The sequence below is a fragment of the Lithobates pipiens genome, unplaced genomic scaffold (genome assembly GCF_037356315.1).
Source record: "Lithobates pipiens isolate NorthernLeopardFrog02 unplaced genomic scaffold, aLitPip1_a1.2 Scaffold_22, whole genome shotgun sequence".
Lineage (NCBI taxonomy): Eukaryota > Metazoa > Chordata > Amphibia > Anura > Ranidae > Lithobates > Lithobates pipiens.
The window spans coordinates 161,535,453-161,561,801 of NW_027507784.1; the positions used below are offsets into that span (position 1 = coordinate 161,535,453).

Here is a 26,349-nt window from a genome sequence, read left to right on the forward strand (position 1 = left end):
CCCAAAACACGTCAGCTATACCCCGTGTTGTGGTTCTGCACATGTCTATACACGGTGTGTGTTTTTATGGCTCAATTGAGATTTGTGCTTTGTGAGTAACCACTTTTTATGGATTTTTATTCATTAAATTGTCATTGGTAATGCACTATGTGTGCGCGCCTTCCATTTTGTCTTTTTTGTAGCTTCCATCGGAATTACCCCATCTGACAAAGGCAGCATCCACCCAGACTTAGGATACCTTTGTCCAGTTACCCTTCATTTCAGAAGACCCCTTAACGCTGGAAGTGACTGTGTTTTTTCTCGTTTAGCTTAAGTAGGGCTAGCGTGGGGTCTGGCTTAGTGAGGACAACTGGATGCGTTTTTAACTGCATCCAATTCACATAACATGTGAAACTGACCAGCTTTCACTGAAGCTGGTTCACACATGTCAGGAAAAGATTTCTGTGCAGTTTTGGGTCCGGTTCAGGTGTGAATTCAAGGAAAAATGTGCACCTGAAGTACACTTGAACCAGTGAACAAAACCACACCGGACTCTGGACTGTAAACCACAGCCGGACATATGTGAACCTAGCCACAGGGAGTGCAACAGAAGGTGAAAAGCAGAAGTGAGAAAGTACAATTGTGGGATGAAAGGGATAACCACTTCAGAATAAGGAGAGTGGGGTAGCGGATAAGGATAGACGACAACACTGACAGAAAGTAGTGGAGAACCAAGTGTTGGAGGTTGTGAACACACAGGAGTGGGCAAGATTTGGCTTTATTTAGTGAGTATTGCTATGCATGTAGGAGTGTCATCAGGGTCTCCAGTAGGACATATCCACCTAACAATCTTCCTTAAATTATTTAAGGGTTTAAAAAGAATGAAAAAGAAGAGGGATATACATATTTTTGGGGACAGTCATTTCAGTTTTCTAACTGGGAAGAAATGCTAGCTCTGTGTGTAACTACTCCTCATATTTAGTATGGAATAAGAGATTTTTTTCTGAAACAGTTGAAATAATTATCTCCTTTGATGTAACATGAGTCTAGTAAGTGAAGGTATCAGTACTGAATAATAGCTCCTCTCTCTCATTACAAGCTATTAAACTTGTTATTGGATTCATTTATAGATCTCCACATAAAAACTAACGTTCTTGAGTCATTGTAAGGGATAAGGCTAGGTTTACACTTGTGTGGGTGGTTGTGGGTGAAGGACAGTGTATAAATCGCACCTTGTCCCACATCCAAACCACTTAAAGGCACCCTCATGCATCTCTAAACGCAGCGCACTTTTGGTTGCAGGAAATCGCATAGTGCAAATAAACAGTGCACTTTCCCTGCAGCTGCATTTTAAAAAAGGGTGTAAAAACTTTTCTCTGCATGAAACACAGGTGAAGTAGCCTATTTTAAATGAATGGTCTGCCATGTCCATGCAAATTAAGCGCACAGGCCTGCATAGGTGTGAACCTAGCCGAAGACACACAAAACAGGCAGTCAGACACATTCCTAGCTTCACTTCACTTGAAACGTAGGATTGCTGGTAGAATTGTTCTATGGACAGGTGAGACAGAAGCTGAACTTCCTGGTAAATTCACGGTGTGTTATGGTCAAATGCAAACTACTGCATACCAACAACAAAAGAACTTACATGCCCCCCCCCCCCCCCCCGCCAGTCTTGCTGACCTGCATGGTGGCGATCGCCCGTTTTGAGCCCATGGAATAGCCGCCTCATGGTTCCGGGACTTATAAATCCCAGAAGCTTCATCCCCTAAACGTACCCTGGCAGGAGGTACGTTTAGGTGCATTCTAATTGGTCGGCGCTGTCACATTGGTGGTGCCGACCAATCAAAACCCACGTAGCCCTTCCTCTCAGCGGGGAAGAAGAGAGAGAGTTGAGAGGATTTCTAAACCCCAGGGCCATGAGGTGGCTAAACCGGGGCCCAGATCCCGCGATCGCCGCCATGCAGGTCAGCAGGACTGGGGGGGTGAGTCGCGAGGAGGGGGGTCTTGTGTAAGTTCACCTTATAGATTTTTCTGTAAAGGTAAACTTACACTTTAAACTGGAACATAGGCGAGGATAAAAAGTTAAAGAAGCTGCATACTCAGTAATTGATTAAAGCTAAATTCCAGGAAACCAGGTTACAGGTGCTTTTTGTAGCTGTTGATGAGATTTGTGCCAGTTACTTTGCCTTGCTGTTGTAAAGGTGCAAAGGTATTGCAGTCCATGCAAATCTTGTTTAAGTGGCCTGTTTCAGAACACAACACAGCATTTCAAATGGTTTGAGGTCAGAACTCTAACCTCTCCTTTCTAAAATCCACAATTTATTTTGATTCAGCCATTCTATCATTAAAAGTGACCTCAGTTTTAAGAACTTTCAGCAGTTGATTTAAAGCTGAGCTCCTTTGAAAAAAGTGAAGGCACACTATGAGTTAAGTTTAACAAGGTGCATGACACCTCATGGACTTTTCTCTATTATTTACATCTGACATGACTGTGGCTCTGCAGAGTATATACTCTGGCTCTGCGAGGCGAGAAGCACACCGAGCAGCTATGCCCCCCTCCGCTGCCCTCTCACAGAACTCTTTGTATTTTGTGAATGAGCTCATACAACACAAAGGCTTTTGTGATTGGACAGGAGGGTGGGAGGGCTGCCCATAGCATCTGAAGCGACTCTACTGTTGAAGGAGCTGAGACCAGAGGGTCCAATGCCAGACTCCCAGGACTACAGCGATACCTGTCTTTCTGGTGTTCTATAAACCTGTCTGATGTAAACAGAGATAAGCCGAGAAGGTGTCATTTATCTCAATAAACTTGACTCATAGTGTGAATTCACTTTTTACAAGGAAGCTGAATTCCTGGAGCTCAGCTTTAAATCAGCTCCTGAAAGTGCATTAAAACTGAAGGTTTCCTATGACTTTTAATAATACAATGGCTAAAACAGAATAAAATGTGGATTTTAGAATGTGGAAGTCAGAGTTCTGACCTCAAACTATTTGAAATGCGGTGTTGTGTTCTGAAACAGGCCACTTAAAGAAGATCTGCATGGTCTGTAACACCTTTGCACTTTTACAGCAGCAAGGCCAAGTAACTGTGGCACAAATCTCATCAGCAGCTACAAAAAAGCACCTGTAACCCTGTCAAAAACCTAAACAATTAAACTGAGCAGAAAAAAATGCATATGACAAAGCAATTAGTAAGATGCAGAGATATAGACAGCCGAAGGTATGTGCAAATTTTTCTATTTTGACAAACAGACAATCGGCAAGTGGAACTCTTAATAGTTCACCCTGAGCTCCCCAGGTTTGTGTTTGCTTTTATGTTAAACCCAAAAGTAAACATTTATTATATTGCAGCCTACCAATTCTTAGATGTTGATGGCTGCATTTGTTTTATTTTTTTAGGCTTTCGTTCTTATATTTTTATCTGGTGAACTGAACACTAACTTGGTTGTTTTGCAAAAAAACAAACTGTCTTGCAGAGGTAGCAGTTAGGGGTATGAGACAAAGCATTTGACAAACCCTGATAAGAATGCTTACAATGAGCAGTTTTTATTTATAAAAAAACCTTTATCCCAAAAAGGAAAAAAACTGCTGTAACTACAGTAAAACCTTGGATTGTGAGCATAATTCGTTTGGGATACATGCTTGTAATCCAAAGCACTTGTATATAAAAGCAAGTTTCCCCTTAACAAAAAATGGAAACTCAGATGAATCGTTGCACAACCATTTATTCATACGTCCTTCATTCTATAGTCCATATAAAAAGATGATAGCAATGTGATATTTTAGGGCTACACAACCTGTCCATCCACAAATGGCTGCCTCCAGAAGAAGCAAAATCCAGCAGGAGCTACAGAGTATAAGAGAGAAGAGAGGCACCTCTAAGTGCAGAAATATGGCTACATTTAACCACTTCAGCCCCGGAAGGTTTCGCTCCCTTAATGACCAGGCCATTTTTGCGATACGGCACTGCGTTATTTTAACTGACAATTGTGGAGTTGTGCGACGCTGTACCCAAATAAAATTGATGTCCTTTTTTCCCCACATATAGAGCTTTGTTTTGGTGGTATTTTATCACCTCTGCGGTTTTTTTTTTTGTGCTATGAACAAAATTTTGAAAAAAAACAAAAAACAATATTTTTTACTTTCTGTTATAAAACATATCCAATGAAAAAATGTATTCTGCTGCATATTTTTCGTAAAAAATCCCAATAAGCGTATATTGATTGGTTTGCGCAAAAGTTATAGCTTCTACAGAATAGGGAATATTTTAGGGCATTTTTATTTTATTTATTTTTACTTGTAATGTCGGTGATTGGCGATTTTTAGCAGGATTGCAACATTGCGGCATACAGATCGGACCTCTAGCTGACACCTTTGACACTTTTTAGGGAATCAGTGACATTATTGCAGTGATTAGTGCTTAAAATATGCACTGACACAGTATTAATGACACTGGCAGGGATGGGGTTAACATAAGGAGTGATCAAAGGGTTATCAGTGTTCCCTCAGTGTGTTTCTAACTGTGTGGGGGATCGGCATGGACACTCTGATCCATGTTCCTGATTAGCAACTAGATCAGAGGGTCCATGCCTGTTCTGTCTCTGTGGGGTGGAAGCACGGGTGGCCCTCTGATTGACTCCCCCTGCAGCCAATCAATATGCAATTGCGGTTCCGGTGTCGCGCACGTGCCCCCTAGTGGCTATTGACAAAATCATGCACAGGTACGCGATTTTGTGCAATTGTACTACCTTGCCATAGTATATGTACAGTATATGTACAGCAGGCAGTCGGGAAGTGTTTAATGAAGGCAGAACATTTAGCAACTCACATGATTGATGATTAAAACAGGCTCATCTAAGTATGCAGGCATTCGGGGTAAAGCTTTCCGCATAGACCGTCCTCTGTCGACTCTCACTGCTGTCAGTCTGCAATTGTGACCATGAAGACTACCCTGCAGTAGAGCGATCTGAAAGCGAGGCTTGGCGTGCAGTGTGGAAGGGATGATGTTGATGGCAGTGCGGAGGATGCTCTATGTGGATAGCTTTACCCCGGATGCCTACATACCTAGATGTGCCCGTTTTAGTCATAAACCATGTAAATTTCTAAATGTTGTACCTTCAATAAATGTAACCATATTGCTACACTTCAAGGCACCTCCCTTCTCTTTTATACTCCGTTGTGACGTGACGCTACACATATTGCAAGACCTTGCTCATTTATCATGTTAAAATTTATTTAAAAAAATTTTAGTCTTGTAAAACGCTTGCAGACCAAGTTACTTATAAAAATTGAGCAGGAGTTTGGCTTCAATGTTAGTAGTATCTAAATGTGCGTGTCTGCCTAACACTGCTCTCCCCCCAGACTGACAATGCTGCTGCCCAAAAGGTGTCCCCAGTGCTCCTTTATCCAGGGCGGGGTCACTCTAATGCAGGGGGTGTGGTACTGGTCAGATCACAAGGTGAAAATAGGGGGAAAAAAACTAAAATAAAATATAATCTAATGCATCCACCACATTCAATGATTGGTAAGCTGCAATATATTACATTTTTGGTTTTGTGTTTATTACCACTTTAAAGCATTAAAGAATTCAGCATTTTAAATGTGTGTGCCATTTGTAAAATAGTAATCTTTATTCTAATGAATCTAATGGAGATTAGTTGCCATTCAAGCAGAAATAGAAAAATATCTTAAGTGTTCAGAAATTTCTCACAACTGTAGATTATACACCATTTAATGGTATATTTTCTGTATCGTGATAGAGCAATTAAATGCATCCGCATAGGACGAAATAACAACATTGCACACATTAGAAGGTCACTGTTAAGATATATGTGAGAGAAAATGCAAAATATTGGACTAATCTGTTTGTTCAAGTCAACAACTGAGATGGCGAGCGGGCTGGTTAGACAATGATTTCTTGCGGCACTAATTAATGAAGCCACTCTTTTTCCAGCTGCTTCTTGTAAGCCACTGAATGCAAATCTTGGATTCTGCAATTCGAATGAGGCGCAAAAGCATTATAAAGATCGATTGCTCTAGTAAACCAAATGGGAGGGTGCATCTGGAATTCACTGCAATTCAATCGTTTGAAAATATATTTAAATGCTTTTGTTTTCCACCATTTTTATACTATTAACAGGAATACTTTGCTGCCGGGGAAGTCTAGATGTCTTTTCAATATTTTATAAAGATAGAAAGCCACATTAAATCAAAATGATCATAATCATTGAATTTAAACAAAATGGGGCTTCTTTTTATGCTTCTGTTAAAGCCCTGAGCCAAGTCAACGTGGGAGCCAAGTGTATTATCAGAAAAGTGTCAGCCACAGTGCGAAAATCTTACCATTATCAATAATAATAACATTTTCATATCACAAAAACAGACATTGAGATTTATTTTTAGATTTATTTAAATATTTTCACAGTAACATGTTAAAGCGGAGGTCCACCCTAAAATGGACCTCCGCTCATCTGAATCCTCCCCCCCTCCGGCGCCACAATTGGCACCTTTCAGGGGGGAGGGGGTGCAGTTACCTGGATAATCCAGGTAACTGCACCCACTTCCGGGATAGCTGTCTGCGGAAAGGGGCGTAGATTACGCCCCTTTCCGCAACTGCCCGCCCCTTTGCGCAAGTGCCCCGCTGCCTGCTGGGAAACACACAGATACCAGAGGCAGCGGGGACCGTCCAGATTGCGCCGTGCGGCTCGCGCATGCGCAGTAGGGAACCGGGAAATGAAGCCGAAAGGCTCCATTTCCTGATTCCCATACCCAAGATGGCGGCGGCAGGACCCGACAGACGACCTAGCGATCGGCTTCGGGTGCCGACATCGCGGGCGCGCTGGACAGGTAAGTGTCACTATTTTAAAAGTCAGCAGCTGCAGTATTTGTAGCTGCTGGCTTTTAAAAAAAAAAAAAAACGCGGAGTCCTGGTGGACTCCCGCTTTAACTTGCTGCTGTATACTGTAAAGGTTAAAGGAGGAGTCCAGCCTGAGCTTTTTAGGCTGGGCTTCTCCTAAGGGTCACAGGAGTGCAATTAATTTTTCACTCCTGTGACCCATTTTCAGCAGAAAGCGTTATGAAGTCTGCTCTCCGCTGACGTCACTACATTAAGTCCAGGCAGCGTGTCACCTCGACTTAGGAAGTCAGGATCAGCCAGCTGCCTGGACTGATGGCAATCTCAGCAAGCTGCTAAGACACTGGGATGGCCACTTCCTGCCCCTCCACAGCTCAGCGCTCCAATGAGCGTGGAGGGACAGAGCAGGAGAGCTGCTGACTGACAGTTAGCAGCTCTACACTCGGGGAGGAGTGAGACCCGAGCCATCGGTGGTGTTCGTGGCTCGGTTGTCAGTGCAGAGACGTCGGGGGACAGCTGCATCCACCTAGGTAAGTAAAAAAAAATCATAAAAACCGATGAATAAATGCTGTATTACATGCTTTTCATACTCCGTCACTATTAGATTTCTTTTCTGTATTCAGCAAAAAAAAACTAGCTGATCCTGCTGCTCTCTACATCCACCTTCTGTGCATGTCCCTAATTCAGTGACATTATTACAGTGATCAGTGCTAAAAATATGCACGGTTATTGTTCAAATGACACTGGCAGGGAATGGGCTAACATCAGGGGCGATCAAGGGGTTAACTGTGTTCCCTAACTATGTGTTTCTAATTGCGTGGGGGTTGGGCTGCTTGGGACAACACGCAGATCCCTCTTCCTACATAGCAGAAAGACAGGATCTCTGTGTGATCCCCTGACAGAACAGGGAATCTGCCTTGTTGACTTTGCAAGATCCCCGTTCTGTCTCTGCTGGGATCAATTGTGGGAGGCCATCGAGTCCGCCAGACCCACTGATTGGCTCCCCTGCTGGCCACTGCAACTGTGGCGATTCGCACAGCCGAGCCAACCTGCCGCAGTATAAGGCTTGATTCACACCTATGCATTTTTAGTGCTTTTTTCATTTTGCAGATTTGCTCTACAGAAAGTGTTCCATAGGAAACCATGTTAAATGGGCTGTAGTGCAATTCTGCAAAAAGCACTAAAAATGCATAGGTGTGAATCAAGCCTAACGGCGGAGGCTGATCAGCAAGCAGTTAAACACTAAAATATTTGTTCAACAGATGAAAAGAGAAGTTTTTAAGTCTTTTGGCTTTACCATTATAAATAGATTATTCTGTCACCATTCCACTTCAACTTAGCTAAATAGTATATGTAAATGAGAAATCATGCACATTTAAGTAAAATAGTTAAATAATAAACACTTCATGATGAAAATGATGAAATGTTGCTTGCGTACTTGATGGATTTAGCGCCAGCAGTCCAAATCACAAGGCATGTAGACAAGGATATGTGCCGAGAGCAATAGAGGAGAAACACAGTGGAGAGGTTTCCCAGTGTTGCGTGACAGAAGACATGTCTGGTATCCATTTACATTTGCAACATCTCTGCCAACCAATCATGAGCAAGAACATCTTAGGGGACACCAAGTACAACTTTGTTTGATATAACTCCATATGCAACGAAGCGTGTGTCTGACGACTTTATTAGGCAATTAGCAGGGCCCTCTGATTCCTCTTGTACCAAATTGTAATGTAACTGTAATGTCTGCCTTTATGTTGTTAGGCGCTGCACAAACTGTTGGCGATATATAAATCCTGTATTATAATAATAATAATTAAAACATTTTAAAACGAATCATTACCCACTCCTCTACTAATTCCATTAGTGCTTTCACAGGACAGCATAGGAAAGGAAAAAGGGGATATGGTAGATTTTTAAACTTGTTTGATTTTCCTGATCCTCAGCTTTAGTGAGGTAAGGGCCTGGTACATTCTTCCAAAATTGTCCATACTCCAACAGTAATAAAAATGTATACTCATACAATAAAAGTATGAGAATGCAAAATGCATATTTAAAAAATATTAAAAGGGAGTAATCAGCTGAAAATATAAGTAATTTTTTCTCGCCCACGCCATGTGCCTTTTTCTCTCTTTTTTCTTGTTCCGCCACCTCTCAATCTTTCTTTCCTTCTGTCTTATTTTCTCTTTCTCCCTGGTTCTATCTCCCTCAATCTCACTCTTTTTTATGTTTCTTCTTTCATTCTCACTTATCCTCTACTTGTCTTAGGCTCCTTTCACACATACAGACCATTCGTCCTTTTTTCATCCCTCCATTGACGGATAAAAAAAAACGGACATCAATTCATTCCTATGAAAAAAATGGACGTTCATCTATTTTCATCCACTTTAATCCGCTTCTGTCAACATCTGTTTTTTTTTTTTTTAACAGATGAAAGCCCTATTTTTCATTTGTTAAAAAAAACAGATTGGAGGAAAAATGGATGTAAATGGACGAACAGTCCATTTTTGCATGTAAAAATGACCCCACACTAAAGTGGTTAATAAGGACTCTTGCTGGCAGATGTAAAAAAACGGCTGAAAAACTGATGTAAACTTCTTCCATTTTTTCTATGGAAAAAAGTGACCGAACTGATCAAATGAAGGGTTGTGTGAAAGGGGTCTTATGCCCCATACACACGGTCAGAAAATCGTACGGAAAGCGATCATGCGATAATCGGATCGTTAGTACAGAGCCGATCATGACCGTTCATTCAATATTATTCTATTGGACATGCACGAAATAAATAAAAAAAAACGCACGATGCCAGATCGTATGATTTTTGTTTAACCAGTATAGCCATTGTTCGAAAATGCAATACAAATGCATTACAACACATGACTTCCAATTGTTTTCTGTTGTACGGGAATTTCCGTGACTTTAGTAAACTCATCAGAATCAATCTTTGATTAGCATGCAAAAAAACAAAACAAAAAAAAAAAAACATAATCGTCCGATAATCTCAGTGTGTGTACCGGGCATTAATCTCCATTTTATTATTTAGTAATTTTTGGAGCCCGTTCACACCCGAGTGATTTTCTGCTTGAAGCCTGTAGCTCTAAATCTCTCGATAAAGCCAAATCAAATTAATTTCAATGGCCCCTGTTCACATCTGAGAGTTTATCGCCTGAAGCAAAACGCCTGTCATTAAAAAAAGTAAATGAGCTTCTTTTTGGCAGACTGGGCCCAATAGACTTCAATCGAAACACCTAAAAATTTACTATATGAGCATTTTAAAAGCATTTTGTTGTGCGTTTTCTGCTCAAACAACGTTTCTCTTCCACCTTTCCTTCCCCTAGTGATTTCTATTGGCTAAAAAAAAAAAAAAAACACCCGAAGCTGTAAAATGCTTGTAATACTCTTCTAAAAATGCTTAAAAAAAATAAGCCTAAACGTCGCTCTGCTCAGGTGTGAATGCACACCACAATATAAAACAAAAATAAAACAAGTTGGACGGATCCCAGATGCTTAATTTAATCCTATCTTCATTGAAAAGTAATTTCAATGCTTTTATCAACATGAATGAAGAACTTCTACCTAAACACAAATGTTAGAGAGACATAAAAGCCAAAGACGATCTTTAGGCCAGGTTCACACTATAGCGATGCGGGAATGCCGCGAATCCGCAGCGTTTTCCCGCATCGCATACCTCCCGCCGGCAGTTCACACTGCCCTATGCGGACGGCTGGGAGTGTCAATTAAATGTTAATGACACCCCCAGATCCGTCCGCATATCGCAGTGCGATCTGCACACTCGCACAAGAATCGGATCGCATGGTGTGAACACCCATGCGATCCGATTCTGCTGCGGAACAAAAAAAAGGGTCCCGTGCGAGTTTGCTGCGGGAGCGATGCGAATTCAGCCATACTATCTGTATGGCTGAACTCGCATCGCTACAGAGATCCGATGTGATTTGCACTGCAGTGCGGTGCGAATCACATCCGGACCCCCCCCCCCCCGCAGCAGTGTGAACCCAGCCTTAATGAGCTGCATAAAACTGAAAAAAAAAATAAAAGTTGAAGATTTACTTAAAAGTAAATTTGGTCGAAGAACGTCATACCATTTTCTCCAGAAGGTCAGTGTGACAATATATTAGTATTATCAATCCGTTTAAGATTAAGTAGAATTACATAGCAGTATCTATGAATAAAGCATCCTTTTTATCCAAGAAACTCATATTCAATAGATATTCTGAAGAGTGCTTCTAACAGCATAATCCATCCAAGTGCCTCTGAACTGGAAATTTTCCACCACAACAATTTCTCCTGTCATGAAATCGGTGACAGGTGAAAATATCCATTGTCCTTTTAAGATGTACAAATCATATTTATTGAGTACAATCATTACTAGCATTGAGGTATAGTGTGGGCCTTCTGTTAGTCAATTGTTAGTGTTGTAAATCTACAATAAGGAAAGAAGAAAGTATAAAGAAAGATGTCTCAGAATATACATTTATATAAAAAAAAAAAATACTATAAATATGGTTATGCCTGATTTGCAAACAATCCTATCATAAAAGCCTAAGATATAGAATGATAGGCTAAAAGTAATTTTGCTTTTCTTTTTTAAACATCAAAGCTGCCCCCCCCCCCAGCCATTAATATAGGTCTGTGGCATCAATGATATATATAATCTGTTTTGTAAAAATGTTATATAATGTTCATCGTGTCTCCTTTTGTAACTTTATTGTCGGAAAAAAACCTCATTTATAGCGCCCACGTGACCAGCTGCAGATCTTCTCTCCCCCCCCCGCTGACATCAGCGTGCCCCCCCCCCTCCCGGCAGTCCCCGGAGTAGGGCTTATGACAGCAGGCATCTCTGGCCTTCCCTCAGCAGTGCTCGGAGTGGGGCTGACGATAGCAGGCATCTCTGTCCTTCCCTTGGCAGTGCTCAGAGTGGGGCTGATGACAGCAGGCATCTATGCCCTTCCCTTGGCAGTGCTCGGAGTGGGGCTGATGACAGCAGGCATCTCTGCCCTTCACTCGGCAGTGCTCGGAGTGGGGCTGACGACAGCCGACATCTCAGCCCTTACTTCAAGCAGCGCTCAGAATGGGGAAGAAGAGCTCTGGCGGATCACGCTGTAAATAAGATATTTTCAACAAATAAAGTTACAAAGGGAGAATCACTGAACATTAGATAATATTTTTACAAAACTGATTAGATATTTTTGGGATTAAGGATGTCATAATGATGACTCCTGAGCTGACAGAGAAGACATCCCCCAAAAGTAAGCCCTAGTGTGTTTTTTTCTTATTTTCAGGGGAACACAGTAGTAGGTTCCATCCAAGGGCGATATTTAAAGAAAAACAACTGGACTTTTGGTAACGTCCCGCAAGCGCATCACCTGAGTGTGAAAAGTCACACTGCAGTCAATGGGAGGCAGTTTTTTTTGGCACTTAGCAGAGGCTATTTCTAGAGCTAAAATGCCTGATAACTGCCCCGGTGTGAAAGGGGTTTAAGTTATGTGGCTTCCTCTTCCTCCCAAACATTGAACTTGACATTTAATCAAAAGTGCCTTTTTGTAAATATAGCCCATGCATCCAAAATATTGTGTGCCATGACCAATAGCCAAATGCTGAGTGCACTGCATTCTTGGCTCTACCTTGGTGACCAGTCTTGCCTATGTAGACACAGACAGCAATACCTTCAAGGTGACCCTGTCACCACATGGTAGCTTTACCCAACATGCCACCTAAAATGCCTCATGTAGACAGGGCATTTGCTTTGTTCCCCTGAACAATAAAATTCCTGCCAAAAGAAAAGCATCTTAAAAAAACGCGTCTAAAGCGATGTACTACAAGCGTGTTTATGCGTATCAAGTGTTTAAGCAATAATGTATTCTAATGACCAGAATAATAATTTACTCTGGCCACTGGAAGGCCTTAACACTCAAATGCGCCTAAACACATCTAGCATTGATGCACATTTAGGCGTGTTCAGTGTTTTCCCTGCTCTTCGGCTCCTCTCCTGAACGTGCTTTTGACATTGTTATTTTTTTTTTTTTTCAGCCTGTAAATTAGTCTGTAATCCTTATCCAATACGTTATAGCGTCTCCAAAATAGGGGATATTTTATGGCATTTTTATTATATATTTTTTTTGTTTTACTAGTTCTAACTGAAGGGGGGAGGGGACTATGTAGGAGAGATTACAGATCGCTGTTCATACTTTCAGTTTCTTCTCCCCTCAGAGAACCAGAAACTGTGTTTACACACATAGATCCCGGTTCTCGGTGTGTAACCAGCAATCGCGGGAGCCTGCAGGTGATCGCGACCGCTGGGCACTCGCATCGGCTCCGGGGGCGAGCAGCAGTCGCGTGCCCTTAGGGGCCACAGGGCGAAGCGGCGTTACATAACGCCTTTTTGCCCAGCCGTGCCATTCTACCACAGTAAAACTGCAGCGGCTGGTCGGCAAGCGGTTAAGCTCAGTGTGCACAAAGCCTAAAGAAAATGTAAATACACTTATCGTTCTGGTGACCTATTTACTAAAAAAGCCTCTGCTGCTTTGCTCCCCAGCGCTGCAAGTATTCTATATTTTACATTAGATTGTAAGCTCCTTGAGGGTAGAGACCAATGTGAATGTACAGTGTATATGTAAAGTGCTGCGCTATACAAATACCTTAAATAATAATAAAATATTTTCAAGTGTGTAGATTTCTTGTTCTGCTGACAGCTGCTGTAGGTCCTTCCCTGTGCTCGTACATCACTACAGGACATGAAAGCCATCAGAAGAACTCAAAACAGCTGGCAGGAGTATAAAGTATTTGTTTTATCAGACAATTGTTTACTTGCAGTGGCTAAGAGGCGATATGGCATCTTTTCAGTACAAAGTCATGCATTAGTAAATTAATACTTCTTTTACATGAGCTACTCAGTGGTAATGGGGTCACTTTAACTAGAAAAGCATTGCTTGGTCCGATAATCAATCCTGGGTTCAACTGCAATGCTATAATACTATTATGGCAGGCTCAGGGTTTGCTGTATTGGCTTTGAGATTAAACAATTGCAAAAGGGAGCTAGAATACTTTACCAACCTTGGCAAGTTGCCTTGTGCACTGCTACCCGCATGAAGTTACTGCCATAGAGTCGCCAGCTGTTATCAGGTTCAAAGCAGAAACTAGATACCAAGATTATATTATGAGGTTTAGGTGACTAAAGAAGAACTCATCAGAGTTGATTTACTAAAACTAGAGCGTGCAAAATCTGGTGCAGCTCTGGATAGAAACCAATCAGCTTCCAACTTTTTTGTCAAAGCCTAAGTGAACAAGCTGAAGTTACAAGCCGATTGGCTATTATACACAGCTTCATCAGAGTTTGCACTCCAGTTTTAGTAAATCAACCCCATTTTTCATCAAAAGTCATAACTGACCATAGACAGATAATTTGACTATACCTTTCCTTCAAAAGACAAAAAACAAAATGCCATAAAAGCCCCATGAAACAAGCCACCGGCCAACGTTTAGCCTACCCATTCTGGCTTCACTATGTTGGACCTACTGTAACACTTTAAATAAAAAAGAACAACATAAATATCCAGTGATGGCGATTGCGAAATTATAGAATCATAGATGGTACTATGTAATTAGCATTTTTTTTCTTTTTTTCACAAAGATATGGTAATGATATGTTCTGAAATGTTTCTGCAACCATGACTTAACAAATCAAATATTTTTTTCTCTCTTCTTTTCCCACTCTGTTCTACTTTTCAGCGATAAATAATTCAGATATTAAATATTCTATAAAGTGATTGTGACCTCTGGTAAAATTCAGATGCCTGCCTTGATTCTACTTTGCTGCAAGTCATCACATTCAGTTAATAATACTATCCTCCATGCATTATTTCCAAGAGACCGTGCTTGAAACCAAGTAAAGTTAATTTCCAATATTCTTTTCACCCAAGCCATTAGAAAGTCTGTATTATTTAACACATCATATCCTAGGCTAAGTAGGCTTATTTCAGTTGAATTCATAAACAGTTGCCCATTTCATTTCCTCTGCAGCTGAAGTGGTATAATCAGATTGCTCTTCCACAAACCATAATGCTTACAGTTACTGTATGCTTTTGTGCCACATGGCTTCCATAAGTACCAGCTATTTTTAAATCTTGAGATAAGAAGAAGGCAAACTAGCCACAATAAAGGCACTTTTAATATAAAAAAAAATGAAACAATGAACAATGAAACCCCCGCCCGGCTGTCATTTCATATTTGCTATATGCTGGGTGGGGGTTTCATTGTTCATATGACGTCCTTCAGAAGAACCCGCTCGTGCATTCCCCGGATGCACAGCATGGTGATCTGTGATATGGTGTGTCGCTTGGACACACCGCATCTCTGATCACGGTGAAGAGCCTACGATGTAGGCTCTTTACCATGTGATCAGCTGTCTCCAATCACAGATGATCACAGTGTACACAGAAATACCAGTTAAGGAAATTCCTCTACTCACGCTGAACAGCGTGTGAGTAGAGGAGAACCGATCAGTGGCTTTCCTGATGGGGGATCTGCACTGATAATTAGTGTATTCATTATCAGTGCAGCCCCATCAGCGATGCCCACCTGTGTCCATCAGTGATGCCAGTGTCCATCAGTGCCGCCTTTCAGTGCCTCATTAATGCCAGGGCTGTTTATCAGTGCCCAAAACCAAAAAAAAAAAAACACAGAATTATTGGGGCCGATTTACTTAAAGTATAACTGAATGCAAAACTCAGTGAAATGAACAGCCTCAGATGATACACAGAGATGAAACAAATCCTCCTACATAAGTTTTACTTGTATATCTGCTGTTTTCAGCTTTATATATTCTAGAAAGTTCAAATCCTGTTAGAGATTTTTTTTCTTCCTGTTCAGCAATGGAAGTGAAGTCTGGGCATACAGCCAAGACAGCTGCCGGGCTGTCTCCATGTCCTCGATGTCTTCTCCTATCCTCTCCTATGATTGGACGCCTGATAGACGTCCAATCACAGCGCCTGACAATCAGGTGATGGGTAACAGACCCGAGCGCCAGATTGGCGGAGAGCGGTTCCGTGTTATGAAAGCGAATATTCATTCTCTTTTCTAACACAGCTGAGTGAACTGTGAGCACCAAGCATGGCACTTGCTGTTTACCTTTGTGATGCCTATTAGAGCCTATGGCTCTAATCAGGTGCTTCAAAAACACTCCCGTCGCTGTAATTCAGGCGCCCAGCCCCCAAAAAGGGGCCAGGTGCCTGAATAGGGGGTTGGCAGTGGCGGCCATGGATCGCTTCCTGATAGATGGTGATAGAGGGGGCGGCTGGAGAGAGGGGTCAGCGCCCATGCACCCTTATGGACACATCACCACTGCATTTGTCAGTTCAGTATTACTATCTGTGTATATCCTAAAATATTTGGAAACCTAAAGTAGGTACTCTCCTCTGCCCTTAAAGGATAAGTTCTCTTTTTTTTCTCAATTCCATCTCCCCTATGTACCAATATAGCATTAATCAAAAATGGGGAAAGCAACAAGGGTGGGACTTTACATGAAGTGCGTGAGCGCAACAAATAGATAGAATTTGGTGAACAATTGGGAAAACTTTAATTGGTTCATAAAAATTGTAACATACATAGAGTATTAATACCAATTCTGAATAGGAACAGATATCTACAGTAACCATAATAAAGCAATGATACATAATCTTATCAACACAAAAATATTCTGCAGTACACCAAAAAAATTAATATTATTGTAAAATCATGAAATATAAAATCATGCCTGCATGGCAGGTGGCTCGAATATCCTGTGGGGTAGACATTAAGTAACAATTGTAGAGGATTGGGTAGAATTATGAGGAACACGACATTTGGTGGATCTACGTGTTTTGTGGCTGAAGTGCCACTAGTCAGGAGCAAGCGCGTGTCTTATCTAGAATTAGAAATATATGGTATGAAAGTGGTCTGGTAATTGCAGACATGAAACAGAGGTGGGGTATTAATAGAAACCCCCCACCCTAGGTACATGCTTGCATACTATGGTTCGTGTGATGGTCGCTGGAAGCCGGGCATATAGCATTAATGTACTTCTTTTGCAAAAATAAAACAGCTTTCCAATTATTCTACACACGCTTACCTCACTGTCTTCATGGCTGTTTAAAAACACTGCCCCATTACTTCTTCCTTGCTTCCTGCACAGTCTACAGGTCATGACACAGGAGGGAGTTGACTAGCTGACCATAATAGCACACATCCTGCATCATCTACCCTCCTACCTACCACCCACAAAACCTAATGCATTAGAAGGGCTTTAAAAAAAAAATAAACATATTTATACAGGTTTGCCGTTTACAACTCTAGGAAAGAAGTGGGTTTGCACAAAAATACTTCCAACACAAATGTAGAAAGCAATGCTTCCCGTCTCTTGCCTGCATAGTCATTGCATTAGAAAGAAGATGAAGCCGACTCTCTAAGTAGGATAAAGAATCACATTAAAAAAAAAAAAACACAAAAAAACACAACAGTGAAATCATCTAAAATCAAAACCATGTCTCATACCATGATAATGAAAAAAGCTCCTGGCAGAGATTTACCACATTAAAGAACTTTCATACTGAAGTATATATTGACGTTTTTCTGATCTTGCTAACAATATAAAAGTCTATTCAAACAAGTGCTTTGAACACTGACGATCAAAACAGACCTGTGGCTTTCAGTATGTTTCTGGCATTGGCTAGTATTCTTCCAAGGTTGCCTTCCACTTCCCTATATGTAAATGAGGTGTAAACAAAAGCACCAGAAGCAGCTGGTGGAAAAAAATATTTTGTATAGCATAGAAAGATTTCACAAATGTAATGATCATATGGTCCATAAATGCTATCACTGATCGGAGGCACTGCTATTGGTGCTTCTTATACAAGGATGGCTATGGAGTCTATAAAACTGCGAAGCTCCCTTTTCCTATGCAATGGGGGTTATTTACGAAAGGCAAATCCAATTGCACTACAAGTGCAAACTACAAGTGCAAAGTGCACATGGAAGTGCAGCCGCTGTAGATCCGAGGGGGACATGCAAGGAAAATGTAAAAAAACAGCATTTTAGCTTGCACATGATTGGATGATAAAATCAACAGAGATTCCCCTCAGCTTTACAGCGACTGCATTTCCAAGTGCACTTTCAGTGCAATTTCAAGTGCACTTTGCACATGTAGTGCAAAGTGGATTTACCTTTCGTAAATTTAAGCAGCAAAGCAGCACATTTAATGAACATTGCAAAGGGGTTATATACATTTATAATGCACAAGAACATTATAATAAGTATCAGTGGTGTACCTGGAGGGGGTGCGATCTATACTGGGTATCTGGGAGTGTGTCGCAGAAGCGATGGTATAGGGCTAGTATTATGTACTGAGGGGTTAGGCTAGAAGTGCCGTGTGTGTATTGTGTACTAGAATGCCAGATATGCTGGGCATACTAATATGTACACACTTAAAATCATAAACCTGCGATATCAATATTTACAGCATTCTCTGGATGCAGACACATTTGAAAGCACACCAAAAATGCAACATGACTTTTTTTTATTTTTCACTTTACTGTGTGTTTCTGTAGTGGCATAGACATAGGTAAACTGAGCGGCTCAGTTTTTTTTTTGTTTTTGTTTTTTTATTTTGTTTTTATTTGGGAAGGATGGAAAGAACTAAATCAGGCGGGGAATAATCAGCGCACCTCATCCAGGTTTTAGCAATTAAGGAGAAACGGAAAGGGGTAAATGGGACTGTTGCTATCTTTCTATCATTGCTGATTATTACTTTAATAGCAACAATGCAGTCGATCTATGTAATATTGTTATGATTTCTATGAATGTTTTTAAATTAATAATCATTTGTTTACTTTATAATATTGTTCTCATTACAAATCTATGCATTTTAGTGGAGTCGGCCGACAGGCACTATCCTTCCCTTTTCCTTTAGCCCACCTGTCTCGGGAATTAATTTATATACTAGAAATAATAAACATGCTGTGAACGGCCACTTATAGGGCTATGATTTTATAGATTAGTCCATAATGGTTTTGTCACATACTGGCTTTTCTTTCGCTGCCTCCAAGTCCGCCCTTGTGGTGGAGGCCCCCCTCTCTGGAGGGGCAAGCCTGTTCTCTCTGTCTCCATTTAGGTGTCTGTATGGACACACAGGTCCAGCTAAGTGGAAGCTGGACCTGTTAACATGCGGGCTGCTATGCCAGCGCATGCACCTTGCTGTGTCCCTTGATTGACATCTTTTCTTGGGGGGTTCGTTTGGATCCTCTAGTTGTCTCTCTTACGATCCCCGTTATTGCCTGTTGCGGCGTTTAGGTTTCCTGGGCTACGGAGACGCCGCCGCAGAGCATTATGGGGGTTGTAGGCTCACTTGCTCGGCGCGCATGCGCAGTCCCGCATCTATTGTCCGCTCACATCCTGCGCCGCTGCTGTGACGTAGGATGTTGAGGGAGATAAAAGGTGCACACTCACAATGCAGGTGTATCGGCCCTGCAGAGTGTATTTGTGACGATCCCGCCGTGAAGGTTAGTTTGTAGAAAAGCACATGGCATGTCCACACATACCATGCAGCTTTTCCAATTTCCTTTATTCCACTTTTTTAACCTTTGATCACTAGCTCTGGCATTGTTCTCTTCTCATATCCTAGACCAATCTTCCTAAACCGCTCTACCAATAGCGTGACTGGCTTGACTCTGCAGCTTCCTGCTACATAGTATCTTCTTGCTGATAGCTTGTCTAATATAGCAACAGCTGAGTCTGTTGCCTCTCTCTGTTTATGGTAAGCAATTATTAATGACTTTAGTTAAACCTTTCTGAGCATTATGCCAAGCAAAAAAAATTTTTTATTTTTTTTTATTTGCTTATCTTCAGGCATACTTCATTTATCATTTTGATATTACCCATTAGTTTTATTTGGATAAAAAATTTAAAGAACCCCTCTCCCCTTTTTCTTTTTCTTATTTATTATAATTCAGGTTACCACACCAGTTTCAAAAATCTTTAAGGACTCCCTTTTTGCTAACCTACAGCTATCTTTATGTGACACACTTCATATCCAACCAATACAGGTATGACCTTTTGCCGTATATGGATCTCTCTCTTTTTTTTTTTTTTTTCTTAAAATAAAAATTATTATTTTTTTTTTTTTTTGGAAGCCTTTTTAGGCTCCCTGTGAACTTTGCAACATATTGGACCTCTATGTTTGCTCAATTTATCTCCTGCAGTCACCTTTCGTTTTGGCGATTTTGGGGACTGGCTCGTTTCCAACTCTGAGTGGGGTCTTCATTTCAGGGCATAGGCGAATTTGTTTGAGATTGACAGGTATTGTTTTACATTTACCATTGGTTGAACTTTTTGAGACAGGTGGGCTTTGGTGGGAATTTAGGAAGTGTTCTCTCAACATGACCAGCTCCATTAATTTTGCTATATATTTTTTCCACAGCAAATTCTCTTACTTGTTTTTACAAATAAAATATTTCTCCTTCCATCAACCATTGGCTCCCCTGAAGAAGCCTAACAATAGGCGAAACATGACGGGAATTTAACATCTGAACCGCCAAGAATTTGGTTATTTAAACTAATTGATGGACTCTGTACATTGTTTGTATGAAAATTAATATATGCTGTTTTCTAATTTTCTATTCACTGACCTTTCTTTGGCCATTTTTTAGCATATTCAATAAAATATCCCTTTTAAATAAATTCTTTGTTTTTATTTATTTTTAACTGCAAGTCCATAGGAAGCACAGGGTGATGTAAATGTGGTCTGAAATGAGATACACCATGAAAAAAAAGGACAAGTAGTCCCCATGTCTGAGAAGTAATGTCCTTGGTGATTCATGTGAAGAGGCCGGATCCCAGACCCCAGGTGGATTGGGGGTTATGCGCTGAGGGGACATTTCCATTCCCCTTTCCGCCTCCCCCTGTTGTTTTTCTCCAACTACTTGCAATTCATATAATTGGCTGATGTGACCTGGGGATGACTCCATGCTGCATGAATCCCATAGTTTTATGTTTTTTAATATTTCCTAGGATGCTTAGATACACCCTGCTAAGTGATCGTGATGAAAGTATAGCTATGTTTGTTATTCGAATGATCATGAAACTATGATATATGTGTATAAAGAATTTTTGGGTTAATTGCTGTACATTTGAATCTTATAGACAGTTCTTCCCTGCAAATAAGGAGAATATGTTGCATCTCCAAAACGTCATTGGGTTCAGGCAACTGTACTTTGTCCGGTTCACTTCTTTTGTTTGCATTTTGATGCATCCGTGTTTTTCTATATAACTATTTTGCTATGTATTTTACCATTGTGTATAATAAAATTTAATTGCATATAGTGCATGTCGTTTTGGTTATATGTGTATTGGTAGTGCCATAAAAGTCCCACGCGTAGGGGGTGGGGTTTATTGTCATGTGAAGAGGCAATGTCCTTGGTGATTCATGTGAAGAGGCAATGTCCTTGGTGATTCATGTGAAGAGGCAATGTCCTTGGTGATTCATGTGAAGAGGCAATGTCCTTGGTGATTCATGTGAAATTTTAAAATTTGAAGGATTTAGGTCTAGGGTGGGATGAATACCTCCATTGAGTTTTTCTACCGTGAACAGGTTTTGAAAGAGTTACTGGAACTATTTCTTGGGACGAGAGACAGTTCAGGGTGTTCTGCAAATCTAACTGTCCTTTGGCTGAATTTGGTTGGTTTGAATGAAGAAAACAATGATGAGGTAAAGTTTGGAACACTATGTTGTACCCCTTTGAATGCACATAATGAATCCACAGTTCTGGGACATACAGTATGTGACAGAGATATGAAAACTACAGTCTTGGAATACAGTATGCAGTGGATGTTCATTGCCCTAGTCCAATTAGCTTCAGTTTTCCAGACAGAAATTGTATTAATAGTTGGTTGCAGGGTTGGGCCTGTGAGAGTAAAGAGAATCTTTAGGAGCATCTCAAACTTTCGATCAAAAGAATCCTTAAAAGGAGGTACAGCTTTATTTGGTACAGCAAGTTCTTTAATACAGAGATGGCGGGGTTTACTACTAGAACAGAACTCTTTTCACACTGGATAAAGCTCAGCAATGATTCTCTGAGGGGTGAAAATCTTTTCGGGATTTACCCAATTGTTATAGGTTTCCCATTTTTTTGCCCATGAACAGGGAATAGTTTTGTCTTTTTGTATGCAGAGGAGACTCAAGTGTAACGATGCCGAGGCTTTTGCGCACAGCAGAAGAGAACATATGAACATGGCAATCATATTGCATGAAGCTACAACAATCAGAAGTAGGGATCCTGAGAGTGAAAAGTTTTAATACTGCTTCAGAGTTGTCTGCCTCTATCCATGTCTGCCTCTTCTAGGGCAGGCATATTTAGATCTAACTTGGGTAGAGATGGTGGGGCTGGAAAAGGTGTCTGCTAAAATTCATTAATCTAATTTATATTTGTCATGTAAATATTACTGTTTAAAAGGGAGTTCCCATGCAGCGGTTTTATCAAGCCCTGTCCCACGCCACCTCCCTCTTTAGCTGGCTCTGCATAAATACCAGCTTTTCCCTGTAGACAGGTTGCTGGACAAAGGGGCTTGAGCCCCCGAAATGCAAAGTGGACCTGTCAACCCCTGACATTACTGGCTGGATTTGACAGCTGGTCACTGTTCTATTGCAGCCATCAACACTGTTGGCTTGATGCCTCTGGCTGGGTTAGGCGTATGTACCATATACGCGGCTGTCAATGTGTGTTCATCATATGCCTAGCGGTCCACCTTGGCTTCTTTATGCTGTTAATCAAGTTTTTACATGTAAGTATGCCATATATAATAAACCTAATCCATAATTAACCTAATCCATCCCAGTCCTGTCGAAGGAGCTGCAGGAGTTATTTGGAACCTGGTTTCTTTCCCTTATCTCGAGCTTCCATTTGGGAAGTTTTATACATGGACTATGTAAACAGTGCATACCTCCAATGTACACATCTTGTATATTGTTCACACAGATTGTGTTGATGGGGGAAATCAAGTGATTTTCTCTCCTTCAAACTGTGGTTGAAGGAAAGAAAACTGCAGAGTGTATGGCCAGCCTCGGTTTACATATTTTGTGTCTCCCTAGTGGCAGAGTTTGTCCTGCCACCTCTCCTGTTTTTCTTTTCACCCTCCCTAATCTCAATTCCCTCCACACAGTCTGTATCATCCCTGTTGGTTTCTTCCCCCTTCAGCAACAGTAAATCTTGGACACACAATTCCAAGTATAGGAAGTCACTGAGCAAGTGCAGAGCAGGGTAAGACAATGCATTCCTGGATTTTAAACAGTATAGGCACATATTTTTAAATATTTTACATAGCTATACCTGCAAAAGGGGCCAGCCTGAAGGGATTTGTCAGGACCTAATTTTCTGACTAAAGTTCCACTTTAGGTTAAAGTGATTGTAAAGGCTCGTTTTTTGTTTTTTTAAACAACAAACATATACTTACCTTCACCGTGCAGCTTGTTTTGCACAGAATGGCCCCAAACATCCTCTTCTGGGGTCACTCGCCAGCTCTCGCATCTCCTCCTTGCATTGGTAAACTCCCTAAGAGGAGCGCTCTCCTGGGGGGGTTACCTTGCAGGCACGCTCCCGAGTCCAGCATTTGCGTCCATAGGCACGAATGCCGGACTTGGCCTCACCACCGCATCATTGGATTTGATTGACAGCAGCGGGAGCTTGATCTATCCAATCTAGAGCCGAGAACCCTGGGCAAAGGAAGAGCGCATCTCCGGCGTGTTAAATTCCAGGGCTCAGGTAAGTAAGACTGGGGGGGGGTCTGGGGGACCAGCCACTGCCAGGTGTTTTTTCACCTTAATAGGATTGCGTCACTAGCAAGAAAAAACAAAAAAAAACTGAGGACTCACAGAGTGGAGTAGGGTTATAGGGGGGACATGTTCTTCAAAACGTTACCAGTGTCCAATCACCTGAAGGTACCAGCCTATAACTCAGGGTCTATGAATATGAAGCATGTGTCCTGTACTGTACTAATAAGATATATAAAATTCAAGAAAATAGCATTCATTTCCCTTGCAAATGAAAACCCTGCTTCCCTTATTTACATTGAAGGGCAATCCCTGAATTACTTATAAGGGAGGCAGAATTCATACTACACCAATTCTTTGGTACAACACACTTCAGCAAGCATCATATGATTGTAACAAAATAAAAACAGTTTTATGACTAAATAAAGTTTGACTAGCAAACTGTCATGGCAAAAAGTTAAGTACCTGGCAGAGATTTTGCTGATCTGTTTAACGTGTGGAATGTTTGAGCTGTGTCAGAAATGCTTACCTGCACACTTTTCATTTTTGTAATGACAGCTTTCCAGTTTTACGAATTTACTTCATGCTTTATAGTGATAAAATAGGAGAGGCAAATCATGCAATAAACAAATCATGCAACTTTCCTCTACTTTCAGAGTTCTGATTAAAAATCAGCATCTCTTGTCTTTGAAGTAGAACAGTGTGCTTGTGTGAGTATATTATGAAATATTAAATAGAAGTATTTTTAGCAAAGTGAATTTTCTCCACATTCACTAAGCTAAGGGAAAATGCCCTTGCAAAGTGGAATATCCCTTGCAAGGTGAAAAGCCAATTTGCCTTTAGTAAATCAACTCCATAGAATGTAACTGTAAGGTGATCAGATCATTTATCCAAGGGCCACCTCAAAGATTATTGCAAATTTCTGAAGTATGTACCTGTTACTAAGTACATAAAATATTTTATTTAGTTTTATCTGTCATACTTTTAATTATTTGAAAAATAATATTTAACCACTTGCTGCCCACCATATAACAAAATGACGGTGGCAAAGTGGTTTCAATATCCTGACCAGACGTCATATGTCGTCTTGAGGATATTAAGCCTCTGTGTGCCCCCGGGGGCGCGCATCACAGTCGTCAGCAACTTCGATCTAGGTAAAAAGTTTCTGACGGAGACTCTTTACCATGTGATCAGCCGTGTCAAATAATGGCTGATCACGAAGTAAACAGGAAGAGCCGTTGATCGTTGATTGGCTTTTCCTCACTCTGTCAGATGCGAGTAGAGGAGAGCTGATTGGCTTCTCCTCTGACGGGGGGGGGGGGTCTGTGCTGATCAATTATCAGTGCAGCCCCCCCCCCCCCCGAGGATGCCCACACTGGACCACCAGGGATGCTACCAGGACCACCAGGGATATCACCACCAGGTATGCCACCCTAGACCACCAGGGATGCCAGTGCCCACAATGGGCATCACTGATTTGCAGGCATTGTTTGGCACTGATTAACATCCATTAGTACCATACATTACAGTACATCAGTGCCACCTATATGTACCCATCAGTGCTGCATATCAGTGCCACCTATCAGTGCTGCCTATCAGTGTCCATCAATGGCACCTCATCAGTGCCCATCAGTGCCGCCTTATCAGTGTCCGTCAGTGAAGGAGAAAACTTACTTGGTTTTGTAACTAAAACAAAAAAAAATTCTTCAAATTTTTTGGTCTTTTTTTAAATTTGTTTAGCAGAAAATAAAAATCCCAGAGGTGATCAAATACCACCAAAGGAAAGCTCTATTTGTGGGAACAAAATTATAAAAATTTACTTTGGGTACAGTGTAGTATGATCGCGCAATTGTCATTCAAAATGCGACAGCGCTGAAAGCTGGTCTGGGCAGGAAGGTGTATAAGTTCCATGTATTGAAGTGGTTAATAAGAATATGCAGTGCTCCTTGAAGAGGCCCTGGATGAATGGCTTGCAATCTTATGATATAAATAGCAGTGTTTCAAAGCAAAGTTAAAGACATTATGGGGTGTAAGCCCTGGACCAATTTGCAGCCAAAAGGACCAAGCCCCTTTTTGCGATTCGGCATTGCGTTGCTTTAACTGACAATTGCGCAGTCGTGCGACGTGGCTGCCAAACAAAATTGGCGTCCTTTTTTTCCCACAAATAGAGCTTTATTTTTGTGGTATTTGATCACCTCTACGGTTTTTATTTTTGATTTGTGAAATATTTTATTAGAAGTTTCCCTTTCATTCTTTGATGGGTACACGTCACATAGATTCCCTTTTACTTTCTAGAATAAATTTGTGGGCATATATTTTCAATGTTTTCTAGTTGATGGACCAGAAGAAGAAAATATGTTTATGGTTCTGGAGTTCAGTTCTGCCATCTGCCTGAATTTCATGTTCTGCATAATACTTTTGTAATAGGACAATCAAAAGGTGAACTGTCAGCTGGTATGGCACACCCCAAACTCGCCAGCTATCTGTGTAATTACAGAAACTCACACTGGTTAGGTTGACTGAATGCTTTAAAATTATATCTGTTGAGAGGACCTGTGTTCCCTCAAGAACTATGAAGCTGAATCTAATTTTAAACACTATGAACCCTGTGTCTACATCAAATAATTCATACCGAATACGCTGAGTTTATACTATTAGGGCCGGTTCACACTGCTGTAAATTCTATTGCGAATTTGAGCCATTG

General features: G+C 41.1%; 1 protein-coding gene and 1 long non-coding RNA gene across 3 annotated transcripts in view; one reads left to right on the top strand and one right to left on the bottom strand.

Moving 5' to 3' along the window:
* Positions 1–26,349, bottom strand: part of PARD3B (par-3 family cell polarity regulator beta) — a 2,156,380-nt gene that overhangs the window by 1,959,763 nt on the left and 170,268 nt on the right. The window lies entirely within an intron of this gene.
* On the top strand, positions 19,374–20,560 carry LOC143925458 (uncharacterized). The gene is made up of 4 exons (XR_013261986.1): positions 19,374–19,637; positions 19,834–19,926; positions 20,083–20,179; positions 20,301–20,560. It is a non-coding gene; the product is annotated as an uncharacterized LOC143925458 (long non-coding RNA).